This window comes from Bidens hawaiensis, unplaced genomic scaffold (assembly GCF_021521415.1).
Source record: "Bidens hawaiensis isolate Kalapana, Puna unplaced genomic scaffold, B.hawaiensis_p1.1 tig00009070_1, whole genome shotgun sequence".
NCBI lineage: Eukaryota > Viridiplantae > Streptophyta > Magnoliopsida > Asterales > Asteraceae > Bidens > Bidens hawaiensis.
The window spans coordinates 108,651-126,487 of NW_027491665.1; the positions used below are offsets into that span (position 1 = coordinate 108,651).

General features: G+C 34.9%; 2 pseudogenes across 1 annotated transcript; one reads left to right on the forward strand and one right to left on the reverse strand.

Moving 5' to 3' along the window:
- Positions 1-70: 70 nt before the first annotated feature.
- LOC143530974 (palmitoyl-monogalactosyldiacylglycerol delta-7 desaturase, chloroplastic-like) lies at positions 71-1,682 on the reverse strand (annotated as a pseudogene). The gene is made up of 5 exons (XR_013134946.1): positions 1,218-1,682; positions 1,004-1,140; positions 550-702; positions 341-447; positions 71-275 (listed from the first exon to the last, which is right to left on the reverse strand). The product of XR_013134946.1 is annotated as a palmitoyl-monogalactosyldiacylglycerol delta-7 desaturase, chloroplastic-like (transcript).
- Positions 1,683-13,809: 12,127 nt separating this feature from the next.
- On the forward strand, positions 13,810-15,713 carry LOC143531027 (uncharacterized; annotated as a pseudogene).
- The last annotated feature ends 2,124 nt before the right edge of the window (positions 15,714-17,837 follow it).

Sequence of the window (17,837 nt, forward strand, 5' to 3'; positions counted from 1 at the left end):
CTCTTATGTGCAATTCAATTAGCAGGTCTTATGATTTTCGGTTTTCAGTATAATATCAAGGCCATATATATCAAGTCTTTGGAGAGAAAGCCATTCTTTGAATATGAGATGGGTTTGGCAGCTTGACATCAGTAGCCAACCCAATAATCTCAAGAAGACGGATCATATACCATGTCATATCTATCTGCCACCACTCTAACCCATGTCTAGCCGAGTACTCGAATGCATGATGGTTGTTGTGCCATCCTTCTCCAAATGCCAATATCCCCACCCACCTGTTCAATTCAACGTTCGTCGGTTATTTTTACAGTCACCCATGATCAATACCACAAATTCTTACCAATTATTGCGAGAAAGATCACCGGTGTCCCACGCTTGGCGTCCCCATACATGACAAGCTGAGTTCACAAACCATGTAATGTGATACACCCACACTATCCTCACTCCCTGCTTTTAAACAAACATACATTGAAAAAACATGTATGCATTCTTCTAGCTTCTATGGTGTTATGATTTTAAATTCGAAGTAAAAGCATACAAAAAATGTACCATTCCCCATACGATAAAGGGTAGTCCCCCGATTGCATATAGAAGAAGAGCAAGAGCAAGAGCAAGAGCAATCGGGTGTACAACGTAAGTTGTTCGAAGATATCTATAAAATGGTTGTTGCTCCAAATCTCCAACATTGCTTTGTTCTCCGCACTACAACAAAAACGTAATGCATTACGTAATGACTTACATACACCGCCCCCAAATATGCAACCCAGCATGCATGTCACGTCATACAGATCATATGAGGTTATATGACTCATATGACTTTTTCAAACCATTGACTGATAGAAATGTCATGTCCATGTGACTTTTGACACGATACCGGCCTAGTGTCATATCAGTAAGTTTTAGTAAAAACTATACAACTTAGTATACACTTTATATGTGGCCGAATGAAATTTTCATCATATCATATGGAACACTCATACGACTCATATAGCTTTACACTTACCCTTTCTGTAATGGTGTCGGTATCAAACAACTCATGTGACTAAACCAGAATCCTTCAAGCGGGCTATGCGGATCTCTCTCCGAATCACAATACAGATGATGATACCGATGCGTACTCACCCAATCGATCGGGTTCCCCTGAAATATCCTATCAGTTTAAAATAACCAAAAAATGATTCCTTAAACATTGGAAATAACATATTAATATTAATTACCTGAAGAGCCTGAACACCACAATATGCAAATGCATATTCAAGCCATTTGGGAAGCTTAAAACTTTTATGTGACAGATTTCTATGAAACGAGAGAGTAATACCAAGAAGTCCAGTCACCACATACAACCCAACTGCCACCCATAAAGCTCTCCAGTTGAACGTAAACGGAGCCAAAACACACAGCAAGGGCATGGCCGCCGCCACTCCCGCGGTCGCTATATTCACAGCATTCCATTTTCTACCCTTAAACACCTCCCTTAGCCGTGTCACCACCACGTCTGAGAACATTATTCTCCCATTTCTTTTTGTGGCGGTATTCACAATTCGCACTGCATGTGTTCTCTGGCGGACGTTGGTGGTTTTTGTATGTAAAACTAAAACCCGCCGCTTCGACGGTTGGAGTTTTGGGTGTTGGTGAAGTTTTGGTAGGAATTTGGCGGTAAGAGATGGGGCTGTGGATGCCATTGCTTGATTTTTGGACGATTTTGTGACGAGAAAGATGAGGGTATCCTGTAAATGTGGCTAAGCACGTAATGATAAAGAAAGCCATGTGGCGAAGGTGATAAGGTTGTGGCGATTTGTAGTTGACGGGTAAGATTATATTTATGCAAAAGATCATAATAAGCCAAAAATATTTTTGTTGCAGACCACATGTGATAAGATGTTATTCTTTTTGTTGCAAATGGTCATGGTAAGCAGATTTGATCTTTGGGCAGAATGAGGACGGTTCGCTCGTGATATAGCGAAAACAAATTAGTGTTTTAGGCTCATATTTAATTAAGGCCTCCAAGTCTAAGAAAAACTTTATATATAGATATATTATAATGGGTAAAGTATAGGTTATGAGTTCAAAACTTGTAATAAGCAATTTTTTTTATTTAACAATTGTGATGAAATAACCACAAAATTTTGTTTCGATTTAGGCCTCCGTATTCATTGAGCCGGCCCTGTCTTTAAGATCACAACTTATTATTGAAGTTTGAGGTGAATGTTACAAAGGACAACAAAATAAAATAAAAGCATGTTTGACTTACAACTAATAACTAATCAATTTCTATATAAGAGCATGGTGTGGTGTTAAGATGTCTACTAAATATTCTACGAGTCAAGGGTTTATGTGAGTATTTATGAATTGTTAATTTGTCGTTCAAAAAATGTGAAACGATATTAATCATTTGTGATCTGTTAAATGATATCTCTGTTATCGGAATCTTGAGTCTCAGCATCATTTGACAATCTAACAACCTATGAGCTAAAGAATATGGTCATTTCTTTCTATTAATTGTGTGCATGTTAAGGTGTTAAGCTATTTTGTTAATCATCGTCAAATAAGTTTGTTACACGTATTGATCACATCCCTTTAAATATATTTAGGGGTTTGATAGTCTATTAATGACTATTAGAAAGCTACATCTTAATAATTCATAGCTTCTTAATGGTTAAAAAGTAATCTTTTAATAATCTCTTAATGATCATTAAGAGACTACCAAACATTTTAACTTGCCGCTAATTTAGGTGAAATAAACACTAGTTTTTCTAAATGGGCCACTATAATGAGGTTGGTTAGTGGTTACTTTTCGCTAGTTTTCCATACAATGGATACCCATTATCGAATTTCTTTGATTATAAATTTATAATGTACAAACAAATTAAATAAAATAACCATAATAGCATAATCCACAATTCCACATGGGTGGATCGGATCCACTTGGAAGTTGGAAGTTAGGGGCCAATGGGCCATACTCAAATAAGCCCGGTTAATGTTCATTCATCTCATTTTACCCTTATATTGATTGGATCATGCCTTTTTCAATCTCACTATTATAATTTATATTTCAGAATCAAATACAAATTATTCTTAATATGAAAACATTGAGAATCAATTTGTTATTATTATCATAATATATTTGTTTTTATAAGTGTTATTTTATTTTTTTGTTCGTATTTACTGGTTTATGATTATGAGACGTTTTGATTTATGTTTTGTTATTATCATTATTATGTTTTTTCTTATTCTTTGACAAGTATTTGCTCTTATTATTTTGTTGCTAATTTTGATTATTTTTATTTTTATTATTAGGGTTTTTTCTTTGTTATTATAAAGCATTGCTTATGTAGATTAGCATTATAGTTGGTATTGTTTTATACGTTCTCATTTTTGATAGATTGGTATTGTTTTCTACGTTCTCATGTTAAAATCATTTTGTACATGAGTCTTCCCTCATAATTTATAACTTAAAAGCCCCTGTTTTACTTGTATTGTTGTATTCCATTTTCAGTTTACTTGTATTGAGTTAAATCGATTTGCGCTTTGAACATAAAGGTTAAATCAATTTTAGCTTCTGTGATCTTAACAAACAATTAGTTGTCCGCAAGTCAAATACATTTTTATCAGCTTTTAAAATAAATTATTTTTAGTGTTGTACTTTATATGTTATTTGGTATTTTTACCCGACCTAAACGTACATGTTTTGACCTGCCTGTTCTTTTCCCCACTCACAAAAATTCCTGATTTCGTCATTATTAGTGCTAATATGGTTGATTCCATCTCATATTTATAAAACAAAATAGTTTCTTGATACCAGTGACAAAAATTGCACTTGTCCTCTTCACTTCACAAATCCCACCCATAACTCCCAAAATTCAACCCCTTTTCTTGTTACAATCCCAAATTAATCACTTTAAATATATCAGTAACATCATTGCAGTTGGATGTCACAGGTTGGTTTATTTTCACTAGTTAGGTTACTTTGCTTTTATATTTTAGTAGTGGATCCTATCAATAATTTCTACATTTCGTGTCTTATTTTTTTCTTCCAAACTGAAGAGGTAGGTCCCAGCAGAGCCCGGTTGGATCCGCAACTCACCTTGAAAAGGGACGTCTGCGCAGTTGAACCCGCAAGACTCCTTAACGGACGTCTGCGCGGTTGAACCCGCAAGACTTAACTTAAAAGGGACGTCTGCGCAGAGACCAACTGGATCCGCAGGACCCACCATGCTCAGAGACGTGACGTCCTTATGCGCAGTACGCAAGCTGTTCAAGCAGGAAAAGCCTCCCAATGGTGAAGTACTCCGCCTGTTCCCGCAGCTGCGGATACAAGCCATCAGGGAAGGCTACCCGCGCAGCAAGGCTACACGCACAAGGCACTAAACTCTCAAAATAATTCAGTAATGTCACCTGAAGAAGGAATGAGCAAAGCCGGGAATACTCCCGCCCAAAGCCGGGAAAACTCCCGCCCAAATGAGCCAGTCCGTACGATACTGGAGGATCTTTTGTACTGTACCTGGCGAGGTATGGACAAAAGATCTGACCAAAGATACGACAGCTCACTGACAACAGTATGACGAGCAGCACGCTCTTGTACTGAATGTCACTATTAGCCGCTGCCTACTCACCAACCTGTCGGAGGACGTGCATAGCCTGCAGTTGGTGGAACAGGAATAGTACACAGCCGGCCTGGTCACTATCAGCCGCTGCCTACCCACCAACCACCAGCATGGCATGTGCGTAGCCCACAGTTGGCAGAACAGGAACACTATTCAGCCGGCTGTACCTGCTTGGAAACCTACCTTCGGCTATAAATACTCCAACACCTTGGAATGGTATTATCTTATCTCATATCTCATATCTTGATATATTACCTGATATCTGCTCTAGTCATTCTCTTAATATACACTTATATTCAAGAGCAATCTAGTCTGATTCTCACGCCGGAGGGTGGTCACAAGGAGGTACCCCCCCTTCTCAGTGACGAGCTCACGGTGTCTGTTTTGCAGGTTATCAGAAGAACCATCTTCGCCGGATCTAACCCCTCGTGGGAAACATCTATTTAACCCCCAGATTATCCGTAATCTGCCCTGGGGTCGATTAGTGTTTCTTCACAAACCATCGACATATCATATTCCCCGACCTTTTTTTTCTCTTCTCTAATACGGAGGTATCATCCCTAACTGGCTAACTTCCCTATATAGTAGAAAGATAGATTTGTAATTCGTATTTAATTTATTGTGTATTATAATTGGCATATCATTTTGGTGAGAATTGTTAATAATCCGCATGATTTCTTTAAGAAGTTTTTGATTATTAGTTAATTGATTTTCTAGCTTATGAGTGACCCTAAATTTTTTTGTTTAACAAGTAAGGTGTGAAATAACATATAACATTTTGTAATTGTTTTAAGAGGGGGAAGGTAAACATGCAAGAGTAAGCTTCATGAGTTTCAAACCACAAAGAAACCCACCTCCTCCCATGCGGGTAGATTGCAAAATTACAATTCAAGACAAACCTTTGCCACGAAGAATATATGTTTTGAAAACAAAAATGTGTAATTATTTATTATTATTATTATGCATATAAATATCACTAACTCTTCACCATTTTATTTACTTAAATCTTTCATCATTTTTATTCGCTCAAACCTTCACCATTTTTATTTACTAAAATGATCAATGACTAATTTCTCAAACGATGATCTCGGGAGATTCATACCTAGCGACACTTTTCTAATGATAGTAGCATACAATTTTTGCAAATATCTCATCAAACAAGCCAAAGAGAAAGACACGACAACATCATCATCGAGCAATATAATTGGCCGAATGATTATTTAGTTTAAATTTTCGTATTCTATTTTTTTTAGTTTGAATTGTCGTATTTTATTTTTCCGGTTTTCAGAATGGCTTATTTTCACTAGTTAGGCTACTTTGCTTTTATGTTTTAGCAGCGGATCCTATCACTAATTTCTACATTTCGTGCCTTTTTTCTTTCTTCCATACCATTGACATGTCATATTCCCCGAACTTTTTTTTCTCTTCTCTGATGCGGAGGTATCATCCCTAACTGGCTAACTTCCCTGTATAATAGGAAGATGGATTTGTATTTCGTATTTAATTTATTGTGTATTATAATTGGCATATTTTTTTGGTGAGAATTGTTAATAGTCTGCATGATTTCTTAAAGAAGTTTTTGATTATTAGTTAATTGATTTTCTAGATTATGTGTCACCCTAATTTTTTTTTAATAAATAAGGTGTGAAATAATATATAACATTTTATAATTGTTTTAAGAGTGAAAGAGACACATGCAAGGGTAAGTTTCATAGATTCCAAACCACAAAGCAAACTCACCCCCTCTCGTGTGGGTAGATTGTCAAATTACAACTCAAGGCAAACCTTTACCACTAAGAATATATGTTTTGAAAACATAAATGTGTAATTAATTAATTATTATTATTATTATTACAACAAACTCTTCATCATTTTTTCACTTAAATCTTCCATCATTTTTATTCACTCAAACCTTCACCATGTTTATTTACTCAAACGTTCAATGACTAATTTCTCAAACGATGATCTCGGGATATTCATACCGTCGAACGATTCTGATAACGACACTTTTTCTAATGATGGTAGCATACAATTTTTGCGAATATCTCATCGAACAAGCTGAAGAGAAAGAAACGACAACATCATCATCGAGCAATATAATTGGCCGACATGTTATATTTTTTATTTTAATTATATATATATATATATATATATATATATATATAATAAAAACCAAAACTTATTCCTCTCATAAAAAACACTATATTCATCACTTCCTTTAATTTCAGCCACACGTTCATTCAACCATCGCCTCATATTATTACTTTTCTTCAATTTCAAAGTTATTTCTTGTTACATTTAATTGTTTTATTTATATTAGATTATCAAAAGCAAAACACAAATTGTTTCAGTGTACTTGTGGGCAGGTGGCACCGGTGATTCTGTGAGTTGTGGGTATATGAGGGTAGAAATGAGATGGAAGTGCGGGATTGACCGTTGCATGGGTGGGTCATACCCATGAGTGGCCTTCCCCTCTGACAAGAACAGTTTTATAATTGATTGTTAGGCGCACCCTACTATTCATTATATCAAACATGATTTCTACAAATTCTTTATTGTAACATCCCGACATAAGCAGAAACGCCCTAGTGTGACGTACAGACTGCTCAAAACACATGTGACACTATTAAGTGACAATATTATCATAAATTGATTAAAACATCATATACACAAGTTTGTAACAAATAATTGTAATAATACAACTATACAGTTTGTCTGTTTGTTTGAATAATCTAAGTCTAGTGTCTTCTCCAAGTATCATCCTCTAATGTTTGTACTTGTAGTGTATATATATATATATATAATATCAAGTATATGAATAGTTAGTGAGCTCACACAGTTTGACATAATACATAAAAATCATACAATTCCATGAAACTTGTGAAAAGCGAACATAAGGGTTCTTTACGCTTGAATCAAGGTCCTGAGTTTAAAGAATAAACGAAGGTCATTTTCAGTTGGGAACAGCCAACGTACTCGGATAATGAGGCCCTTTTCCACTCGAAACAAAATGGTACTGAGTGCAAAGGGAGGCGTATGATTAGGCCTGTAAACGAACCGAACGTTCGGTGAACTATCGTGAACCGTTCGGCAGGAAGTTCGTTTATGTTTGTTTATTTAATAAACGAACGAACATGAACAAAAAATTTGTGTTCGTTTAATTAAACAAACGAACATGAACGCATGTTCTGTTCGTTCATTTATGTTCATGAACGTTCGTTTATGTCTATTTATTTATGTATATTTATGTATTAATATTAATAGAAAATTATTAAATATTATCTGGATTGGTCATCTGCTTAAAGGTTTTATATTTGTTAATTTGTGTTCATGTAAGTGTTTTCATTTACGTTCGTTTATATTTATGTTCATTTACGTTTGTTCATACGTGTTCGTTTATCTTTGTTCAGTTATGTTAGTTTAGATTTTAAACAAACCAACACAAATGTCCATTTTTAAATAAACGAACATGAACATAAATATTTGTTCGATTAAGTGTCTGTGTTCTTTTAAAGTTAAATGAATGAACACGAACATGCCCTTGTTCGTGTTCATTCGATTTGTTTATAGGCTTTCATCATTCACATTGATAAATACGTCGGTCTCAATCTCTAGGCTTTGCCGATTTTATTTGTGTTCGTGAACACATTAATTTCCTTAATGAACTAACACGAACATAAAATCTCGTTCGGTAAGTGTTCGTGAACCGTTCGTGAACACATTAATTTCCTTAATGAACGAACATGAACATAAAATCTCGTTCGGTAAGTGTTCGTGAACCGTTCGTGAACACATTATTTACTTAACGAATGAACATGAACAAGGCCCTGTTCGTGTTCGTTCGGTTCGTTTACAGCCCTACGTATGATCATACTTATCGACACCACCACTTGAAATTGAAATCAACGCACGTAAACAAATAAGCAAGCAAACATACAAGTCCATATAGTGAATTGAAGTATGTAAGTGAAATCGTAATACTTTGAATTGTAAAAACACCAATACACCATAATGGCATTATCCACATGGGTGGATCGGAATCATCGGATCCACTTGGAAGTTTGGGGCCAATGGGCCTCATATAAGCCCGTTTAATGTTAATTCATCTGATTTTGCCCTTATAATGATTGGATCAGGCCTTTTTCAATCTCACTTTTATTTATATACATATCTATATACTATGTATATAAAGCATGAGTTAGGGACCTTTTAAATTTTAAGAGATATCAAACTTGTTGTTTTAATTACAAACATTAATGCATAAAATTAAGACATTTTATAGGCAATTTTGTCTTTTGATAATTTGGTCTTTTAGCAAAGTTGGTTTTAATTTATTTAAAAATAATTACAAGTTTGGTACTTTAACTTTAATCACATTTTGTTAATTTATAAAATAGTTACATATATACCCCTTATTTTAAACCTACTACTCTTACGGCGTTTAAACGTTTATAACTTTTCCAGACATTAATATATTTTTAAAAACATTATACCATAAAAACGAATATTTTATTCTCTTTCATTTGAGTATGGTATTGCTATAGTTTTTTCATTTTAAAATTTTAATGTGTTACATGATTACCATTAAGGACCGGCAAACGGGTTGGGCGGGTTCGGCCATGCGGGTCATGGGTCTTTTAGGTTAAGGTTGGAATGGGTCGATCAAAAAAGGTTAATCTGGTTTGGGTCGAGACGGGTTCAGGTCGAAAGGGATCAAGTGAGAACAAATTTTGTGTTAGAACAATGTTAGGCAGAACAGGTTGCGGGTCAAGACGCGCTCAAGGTTGCGAGTCAAGACGCGTTCAATGTAGAGTTGCGTGTGCATCAACACATGATTGCGTGCGCACGGTTGTTTTATGGCGTGCTCTCTATCACCGGTTAAGCTTCCAATGTCGCATTACGAGCATACTATCGCCAAGTTGCGCATGTACTGTTGGGAAGTCACGCACTTACTGGAACAGTAACACCGGTTACGCATTAGATGTCATGTTTGCGTACATACTCCGCTGCATCGCGCAGGCATCTAACTATATATAACAAACATATCTAATATTATATAAGAAAAAAAAATAAAATGCATTTAGTGTTTATAGTCTGGTCTGATTTCATATGGTCAGTTTCCATTATAAAATGCGAATCAAACTGTTTGCTGCAGTTCGAATGTAAAAAACCCAGCCGTGAAACCAAATCGATGACTGGTTTAAACGGGTTCAAGGTTTTAAACTGAACCATGAACACTCATAATTGTTACGTGATTAACAGGGCCCGTGTTCAAACACCGTTGCATCGCGCGGGCACCCGTTTAGTAATTTATAACTTAAAAGCCCCTGTTTTTACTTGTATTGTTGTATTCCATTTGAACATTAAGTTAAATCAATTTGAGTTTTTAACATTTGAACAAAAAGGCTAAATCAATTTTTTAGCTTCCGTGATTTTAACAAACTATTAGTTGGTCGCAAGTCAAATACATTTTTATCAGCATTTAAAATAAATTATTTTAAATGTTGTACTTTTTATGTTATTTGGTATTTTTATTTTTTACCCGACCAAATCGTATCTGTTTTGACCTGTTTTTTTCCCTACTAATAAAAATTCCTGATTTCATCATTGTTAATCCATGCTAATATGATTGATTTTATCTCATTTTTATAAAACAAAATAGTTTCTAGATACCTGTGATAAATATTGCACTTTTCCTCTTCACTTCACAAATCCCACCCATAACTCCCAAAATTCAACCCCTTTTTTTGTTTCAATCCCAAATTAATCACTTCAAATATATCGGTAACATCATTGTAGTTGGATGTCACATGTTGGTTTATTTTCACTGGTTAGGTTACTTTGCTTTTATGTTTCAATAGCGGATTCTATCACTAATTTCTACATTTCGTGTCTTCTTTCTTTCTTTTAAACCGTCGACATGTCATATTTCCCGACCTTTTTTTTCTCTTATCTAATGCGAAAGTATCATCCCTAACCGGCTAACTTCCCTATATAGTAGGAAGATAGATTTGTAATTCGTATTTAATTTATTGTGCATTATAATTGGCGTATCGTTTTGGTGAGAATTGTTAATTGTCCACATGATTTCTTAAAGAAGTTTTTGATTCTTAGTCAATTGATTTTTCTAGATTATGTGTCACCTTAAAGGGTTTATTTGTCAAAACAAATAAGATGTGAAATAATATATAGCATTTTGTAAATTGTTTTAAAAGGGGAAAGGGTACATAAAAGAGTAAGCTTCATGCATGGTTCCAAACCATAAATCAAACATACCCTGTCTTATGTGGGTAGATTGTCAAATTACAATTCAAGTCAAAATGAAGAATATATGTTTTAAAAACATAAATGTGTAATTAATTAATTATTTTTATTACTACATATAAATACAACTAACTCTTCACCATTTTATTCACTTAAATATTCTATCATTTTTATTCACTCAAACCTTCACAATTTTTATTCACCCAAATGCTCAATGACTAATTTCTCAAACGATGATCACGAAATATTCATACCATCGAACGATTTAGATATCGACATTTTTTCTAATGATAATAGCACACAATTTTTGCAAATATCTTATCGAGCAAGCCGAAGAGAAAAACACGACAACATCATCGAGCAAGCCGAAGAGAAAGATACGATAACATCATCAAGCATTCCTAAAAGGAAGACACGACACATCATCATCGAGCAATATAGCTGGCCGAAAGATCATTTAGTTTAAATTTTCGTATTTTAATTTTTTTAGTTTGAATTATCGTATTTTATTTTTCTGATTTTTCAGATATGCTATATTTTTAATTTTAATTATATATATATATATTAAAAACCAAAACTTATTCCTCTCACAGAAAACACTATTCATTGTTTCCTTCAATTTCAGCCACACGTTCATGCAACCACCGCCTCATATTATTAGTTCTCTTCAATTTCAACGTTGTGTGTTGTTACATTTAATTGTTTATTTATTTCATATTATAAAAAACAAAAAACACAAAAATGGGGCGCCGGTGATTGTGTGTGTGGCGTCGGTGATTTTGTGGTTTGTGAGTATATGATGGTAGAAATAAGATGACGGTGAGGGATTGACCTGTAACAGGGCTGGCCTATAGGCGGCTGGGTGGTCGACGGCCTCAGGCCCGACACCCCGTTAGGCCCGAATTTTTTTTTTAAATTAAATGTATTTTTATGAAAAACGATATGTATAGATTAACTTTTTAAACTCAACTACATAACAATTAGCCTGGTCTAGTGGCAAAAGGGTATGACTCCTAACCAAAAGGTTGTGGGTTCTAGTCTCATTTGAAACATGTTTTAGCTTATTTTTATATAAAAGGTTTTTGCACAACCCAAATTATAACCAAGTAAACCCATTTAAAAGTTAAATTGTTTAAATCTAACAAAATAATTTTTTTACTTAAAGACCCAAAATATTTTTTCGCCTTCGGCTCAAAATTTTTTTATTTTTTTTTTATTTTCGAAGCCGGGCCTAACCGGTAAATGAATAAGAGCATTTCCCATATCCATCTTCATCTCTAAAATTAAGAGAAATGATCGGAATAATCACTTCAATCGATTCTCTAAATTCTAGAGAAATGTTATGAGAGTGTCTCCAAATTTAGAGCATTCACACGGCACTCCATTTCCTAGTACCATCTTCACCCTCCAATCCTACGCTAATCATAAAACCATCTTCTGTTTGATTCCACCACCACAAGTCTTCCCAAAATAACCTACTCCACTGTCGGAGTTTGGTACTGGACCTGCCACACTTAACCACCGCGAACCAGCAACACACACGAGGTGCAAAGAAGTCGCATCGCTGCAAAACCCTTCAATTTGATTCACTTTAATCGTTTCTTCACAAGGTAATCTTTTAATTTCTATTTCACTAGGTTAAGTTGTGTAAAGATATAGAAAATTAGGTTAAATTGTGTAAAGATTTAGAAAATTACTGAACTGATTGTGTTAAGAATGGGAACTTCCATGAAAATATACCTGCAAAAGCATAACAGATCCATTTTGTTAATGTAGAGCGCATATATGTAGCTAATAAAATCATGCATAACACATCACAGTTTGAACATCATTGTTATATCAAAGCACCCCTATTATGTATATATATGATTGTCGTTGTTATATCTAAGCACCCCACACAGATTCTCCTTTTCGCATAGCTGCAAGTTACACGTCCTCTTGAACAAATTTCTCTGTATTAATATAAAATACTAAAACAGCATAAGAAAGTAAAAGATATTAACGTATAGACATTAACGCGTCACAATAGAAGTAAGTGGGTCAACCGACCAGTCACCTCTAATGTTACAGAGATACTAAAGAATGCAAATATAATTTTTGAACTTTTTATTTGGATTTGTGTTTGGAAAGTGATTATATAATATTAAATAATAATTAATAATAGTAATAACAAAAAAGCATTATCTTTATCTGTTTTATAAATTGGATTTTGTATAAAAAAATATTATGTATTAAACATGTGCAAGTTGCAAGAGGTGCAAAAAAAGAACCGAATCAGTACTCTTTGAGACCAGTTTCAACCCGATTGAAACTGCAGGCTCAGGCCCGGTTTGTAAACCTCTCAACTGAAACCATTTCTAGACTGGCAAAAGCAAACCGAACAGAACCAGTAAAAAACCATTCATAACCAGTCAACCCTTCAGCTGTCTTCACTTTGGCCACTGCCCCCAATATAGCATCAAGATAACAAACTGAAACATGAAAGCAGATTAACTCCATCTCTCTAGATCCCTTTAACTTCTTTAACATAAAGGTGGATATAAAGATCACCAGAAGGACCACTTGTAAAAGTAAACATGTTAGATTATAAAACAGTAATCAAGATAAACACACGTGCGCGCAGTTATAAGAAACATACCTGGTGCTCAACGGGTTAACCATTTTTCGACAGAGATTACATCATAATAAATATTAACTTTTTAAAAATTATAGAAACTACAAAAGAAAAGGTTAAAATCACTAAGGAAAAACTTCAAACCTTTTCTCAATCCTATTTCTAGACTTGCTCACTTCATAACGAGTGGTTCAAATCGAACAGTTTAATGCATAGTGACTAAAACGATGAAAAGGCAGGTTTCCGGTTTGGCCCGGAGGTCTATTCCGGGCCAGTTTTTAAAACCATTAGGACTTAGTGAATTTGATGGACATGAGCCAACATAAGATGGTGCTGGGAGATCTTTTGTTAGTAGATAGATTTATTGCAGAGGGTGTAATTGAGAAAATATTAGGACTTAGTGAATTTGATGGACATGTGGGTAATTGAGAAAATATTAGGACTTAGTGAATTTAATGCAATTCATCTTTGATATGCTAACATACTCTACTTCATTTGCAGCATATGGCTCCTACATTCTTTCGCAAATTGTTGACATACTTGTCCTCTGAAGATGAGAGCGATGTTGAACTTAATGAGGATATCGATGGACAGTCATCAAGTTATCGTCATAATCGCCAACGTCGTAAGTTTATTCAACGTGATCGCGTTCAAGGACATGAACGCCTATTTCTTGATTATTTTGCAAAAGATCCGATATATCCCTCAAATCTATTTCAAAGGAGATTTCGGATGAGGCGCCCTCTATTTCTCCGTATTGTAAATGAGGTAGAGTCTAATGAGCCGTACTTCGTCCAAAAAAGAGACAATGCCGGAAGACTTGGGTTCTCTGCTATACAAAAGATAACCACAGCATTAAGAATGATGGCGTATGGGGTTGCTGGAGATTTTATGGATGAATATATATGCATTGGTGAAAGCACCGCAATGGAGAGCCTATAAAAATTTTGTGAAACAGTAGTAAGTGTTTTCTCAACTGAATTTCTGCGGTCACCAAACGCCGATGATATTAGTCGATTACTAGCTGTTGGTGAACAACGAGGATTCCCCGGGATGATTGGAAGCATCGACTGCATGCATTGGAAGTGGAAAAATTGCCCCTCGGCCTGGAAAGGTATGTACTCTGGCCATATTCGTGAGCCTACTATTATTTTAAAGGCGGTTGCTTCATATGATCTCTGGATATGGCATGCATTTTTTGGTATGCCCGGTTCACATAATGACATTAATGTCTTAGAGAGGTCATTTATTTTCTCGGAACTTGTGCAAGGGCGTGCTCCTTCAGTCAATTACACAATCAACGGTCACGATTATACAATGGGATATTACCTTGCGGGTGGTATTTATCCTAAGTGGCGCACTTTTGTGAAGACGATTCCATCACCAAGAGGGAATAAAAATAAATATTTTGCAAAAGCACAAGAATCGGCAAGAAAAGATGTCGAGCGAGCATTCGGTGTGTACTTCAACAAAGATTTGCAATAATTAGAGGACCTTCCCGGATGTTCAAAGTGAGTGAACTAACAACTATAATGAAAGCGTGTGTTATTTTACATAACATGATTATTGAATATGAGCGTGATGATGGTGACAATCTTAACTTCGAGTATGATCAACTTGATGATCTCCCCGAATTGTCGCGTGATCACACAACTAAGTTTACGGAATTCATCGAGCGCCATCTTCATATTAGAGATAGCTCGGCACATCATCAACTTCTCGGAACTTGTGCAAGGGCGTGCTCCTTCAGTCAATTACACAATCAACGGTCACGATTATACAATGGGATATTACCTTGCGGGTGGTATTTATCCTAAGTGGCGCACTTTTGTGAAGACGATTCCATCACCAAGAGGGAATAAAAATAAATATTTTGCAAAAGCACAAGAATCGACAAGAAAAGATGTCGAGCGAGCATTCGGTGTGTACTTCAACAAAGATTTGCAATAATTAGAGGACCTTCCCGGATGTTCAAAGTGAGTGAACTAACAACTATAATGAAAGCGTGTGTTATTTTACATAACATGATTATTGAATATGAGCGTGATGATGGTGACAATCTTAACTTCGAGTATGATCAACTTGATGATCTCCTCGAATTGTCGCGTGATCACACAACTGAGTTTACGGAATTCATCGAGCGACATCTTCATATTAGAGATAGCTCGGCACATCATCAACTTCAAGAAGATCTAATTGAACATCAATGGCTACTCTATTCTCAACAATAAGCGAGGCCACATTATATTTTATGACTGTGTTTTGGCTTTTGGCAAGCAATTAGCTCGTTAGAGTATTGATATAATTATGTTGTTAGCTAGTTATTTGACATAATTATAGTTACGTTTATTTGATATGAAACTTATGTTTTGTATCTTGTGAGTTTCATATTTTAGGCTATTTTTCTTTGTTATGTATTCACAACATACAAATTTGTTAACATTGTGATATATGGGTAATTTATAATGTATTCAATTAAATATGTACATGCCGCATGTGACTTCTAAATTTAATATTGCATACAAGATTTCATATACAAACCAAAAGCCTTCAAAACGAATTGAATTTCATGTGTTGGGTAAACCCGACCTAAATAAGCGATTCCGATTAACCCGGAAATAATAATTAGAAAGTTAAACTTCTATGAAAATATACTAGAAATCAATTTAAAATGAAAATGATAATAAGACAAAATAGTTAGTAGTTAAGATTATAAATGGAAGGAGAAAGAAATAATAGTTAGTAGTACCGGACCATCCTTAAGTATCGGTTAATGATTCCTTTGTTCCCGGTAGATGAGCCATGACCAGTTTGCCACAATGTCTGTTTGGATTCTTTTGGCGAGCACGCAATTCGTTACCTGGGTTTAAATACAGACATGATTTGGTGAGGGATGTTCTATGCGATGTTCTTAAACGGGCCGGAATTTCAGCTAAAAAGGAGGCTCCCGTAAACTTTCTTACGGATCCTCTTGAAGGAAGATCTACGTTACGACCGGCAGATATTCTTGTTTTTGGATGGGTAGGGTTTGGGGGAAACACGCTTGTGTGGATCTCACAGGAGTCTCCCCTCTTGTTGGGCTAAAGGACAATGGGTTTGTTGCCTCTCAGACAGCATTAAAGGCGGCCTCGGGTAAGGTTGTTAAACACGAGAAAGCTTATTTGGAGAATCAACACGTGTTTATTCCCTTTGCCTTTGACACTTTTGGTTACTTAGCTCTAAATGCCGTGGACCTTCTAAACAGAGTTCAAAAAGTCATGCATAGCAATTTATCGGCTCATAAGAATCAAAACTTTGTTTTTAGTAGGATTGGGTTTGCTATCCAAAAGGGGGTTGCGGCGCAACTTGTTGCCCGCTTACCTGCCACTTCATTGTAAATCGTTTGGTTGGTTTCAACGAATATAAAGAAATCATTCTAAGATAAAAAAAATGAAGAATGGGTTGGGGGAGGTTTTTAGAAAATGAAGGATAAATGTAAGAAATTGTGGATTTTTGTTAAATTTTGAAGATGGAGATGAAGAAGCCGTTGAGAATACTCTAATACCCATTGGTGCACATTCTCCTCTAACAAGAACAGTTTTATAATTGATTCTTAGGCGCACCTACTATTCATTATACCAAACATGATTCCACAAATTCTTTGTACACATCTAAAGACCTAATTAATGTATCTAATTACTCGCAATTTTAAAGTATATAATATAATTATACTTGTATGAGTGTAATGTTATTGCACGAGGTCGAGAATAATGTACATGATTAGCGCATCTACAAAATTTTTCATAGCACACATTTTATTATCTTAAATCACATTTTGTTTAATTGTTTTGTAGCCTCCAATAATTGAAGTGTGAGTACTAAGATTCAAGATAACGTCAAGTCGTCAACATGAATTATTTATACAATCATACAACAATGTGATCCCTACACGCCCTGCAATATTGGCTACAGAATTGGATATATAAACAAGGCTACAGTGAAAACAAAATTAATTTTTGAATAAAATACTTCAAACATCATGGAATCACGTATCCAATTTGTTGAAAGTATAATTATGTATACTTAAACTTAATTTTAAGTAGAGTAATAATGTAGTTTCAGGATCAAATACAAATCATTCTTAACACAAAAACAGTGAGAACCAATTTGCTGTTATTATTATGTTTGTTTTTGTAAGTGTTTGCTGTTATTTTTTGTTCACATATGCTGATTTCCGATTACAAGACATTATAACTATTTGTTGATTTACATTTTGTCGTTATTATTAGGTTTTTCTTATTATGTTATAAGTATTTGTTGTTATTGTTTTGTTACTAATTTTTATTATTTTATTGTTATTATTAGGGTTTTTTCTA